This window comes from Octopus bimaculoides, chromosome 24, assembly GCF_001194135.2.
Source record: "Octopus bimaculoides isolate UCB-OBI-ISO-001 chromosome 24, ASM119413v2, whole genome shotgun sequence".
NCBI classification, from domain to species: domain Eukaryota; kingdom Metazoa; phylum Mollusca; class Cephalopoda; order Octopoda; family Octopodidae; genus Octopus; species Octopus bimaculoides.
This window is the reverse complement of record NC_069004.1, coordinates 27462339-27464835: the sequence shown is the minus strand read 5'-3', so window position 1 is coordinate 27464835 and position 2497 is coordinate 27462339.

Here is a 2497-nt window from a genome sequence, read left to right as displayed (position 1 = left end):
ATATATATATATATATATATAGGTCTCAAAAAAACCACCCTGTGTGATGTTACTGCGAGGTTGTGCGACGGTCTCTTCTACCTAGTCTGACACCATAACAGTAATAGTATTAGACAATATTACTATTATTACATGTACTGTTAAAGGAATTATCATAACAATGGACAGGCGACATTCACCTGTACAGACTTATCCACTACGACTGAATATACTTAAACACACTCCTACCAATAATCAATTGGAAACTACAAAGAAAGGGGCGTAACCGAAAACAAACACCGGTAATGGTGAAACACTAACCTCGGAAACATTAATGTTTCGACCGCTAAGTAAAATCTCCCGTTATACGCATCGGCCATCTTTGTATAATGCTACAACGAACGTTTTTATAAAATGTATTCTGGCTGTGTGTTTCTTCCAGCATGTTTTTGTAACTGTAATTATGTAGGATGTTTTTATTATCGTAATTTCTTGCTTTATGTTCTATTCCGCTGCTTACTTTTTATAAACGGTAATGTTTTTCGCTTTAGTTAAGGTACATTTGTAATGTACTGTTAGATTGCTTTAAATATTGCATGCATTAATGCGCTAAAACTATTTTTTCCCCCTGAATATGCACTGTTGAAATTGGGACGCGTCTAATATGCCTGGACGTCTTTTATACCATTAAATATTGTGTACACTCACACACACACACACACACACACACCCGATGACCATCCAAAGGATAATGGAAGTTACCAGTTCCGTACTAATATCCTCGACTGGAGATATTCTTCTTTTATGCATTCTCTGACTTCTCCAAATATACATTTTCTGATACCGCTGTATTCAGTAGCTATTTAAACAATGAGTTCATGGAAGGTTAATGGGTTGGATGTGGTGCTAATGAACGAGCAAGAAATCTTGAAATATGGCATATACATTCACTATCTGTTTTTCCATCTGCAATCTCATTGCTGTTTATATTAGGCGTATTCAGCGCAATGGCCCAGTGGTTAGGGCAGCGGAATCGAGGTCATAGGATCGTGGTTTCGATTCCCAGACCGGGTGTTGTGAGTGTTTATTGAGCGAAAACACCTAAAGCACCACGAGGCTCCGACAGGGGATGGTGACGAACCCTGCTGTACTCTTTCACCACAAATTTCTCTCACTCTTACTTCCTGTTTCTGTTGTGCCTGTAATTCAAAGGGTCAGCCTTGTCACACTGTGTCACACTGAATATCCCCGAGAACTACGTTAAGGGTACACGTGTCTGTGGAGTGCTCAGCCTTTTGCACGTTAATTTCACGAGCAGGCTGTTCCGTTGATCGGATCAACTGGAACCCTCGACGTCGTAAGCGACGGAGTGCCAACAACATTCGGATACGAGACATCGTAACAAATTAGTGCTGGTTATATTTTCTATAGAAAATCTAGTAATAACCTTAACAAATGATTTAAATCACTGCTAACATAGTAGAACACAGTATTGGCATATAATGCATTTAGAATATTTTGTAGTATGTCATAGTTGCCTAACGAAATATGGTGTCACTACAAGTCATTAGCCTATGGAACCCTTACTCAATATGATGACCCACATGCTTGACTATTCTAGAAACAGCTGGTAGAGGTTCTATCTGTTTATATTCTATTTTTGAATTAAATGTTTTTCGAGTGATGCCAAATGCTTTGCTTTATCCTTTTCTATTTTAATCTACAACCACCCGCTCAAGGAGAAGCCACTTCTAGTCACCTTTGATAGGTATTCCCAGCACTTCATTTTTCAGTTACAGCCGGAGTTTTTGTGGTAAACCAAATTGAGCACTTAAAGAACATGCTTATTACATTATGGTAATTGACGAAAACCCCTTGTATATTTTCTCTCTCTCTTTCTCCCTCTCTCTCCCTCTCTCTCTCTTTCACATTCTCTCTCCCTCTCTCTCTCTCTTTCACATTCTCTCTCCCTCTCTCCCACTCTCTCCCTCTCTCTGTCCCTCTCTCTCTCTGTCCCTCTCTCTCTCTGTCCCCCTCTCTCTCTGTCCCTCTCTCTCTCTCTGTCGCTCTCTCTCTCTCTGTCCCTCTCTCTCTCTCTATCCTTCTCTCTCTCTCTCTGTCCCTCTCTCTCAGTCCCTTTCTCTCAGTCCCTCTCTCTCTCTGTCCCTCTCTCTCTCTCTGTCCCTCTCTCTGTGTGTCCCCCTCTCTCTTTTTTTTTCAAAATTTACCGCGCCTGTGCGGTTTAACTTATCGGCAGTAAATATAAAACAAATGCCGATTTTCCTTCAGAAATTAGCCAAAAAATATATTATCATTATTAATAAATCATAGGACAGCAAAAAAAAAATTTTAGAAATTTAATTTACCACCAGTGGTCCAGCGAGAATAAAAATTAGTCAATAGACTATAAATTATTCATTTAAAATACAGAGATGCCTATAATAGGACATTAATAATGATAATATATTTTTTGGCTAATTTCTGAAGGAAAATCGGCATTTGTTTTATATTTACTGCC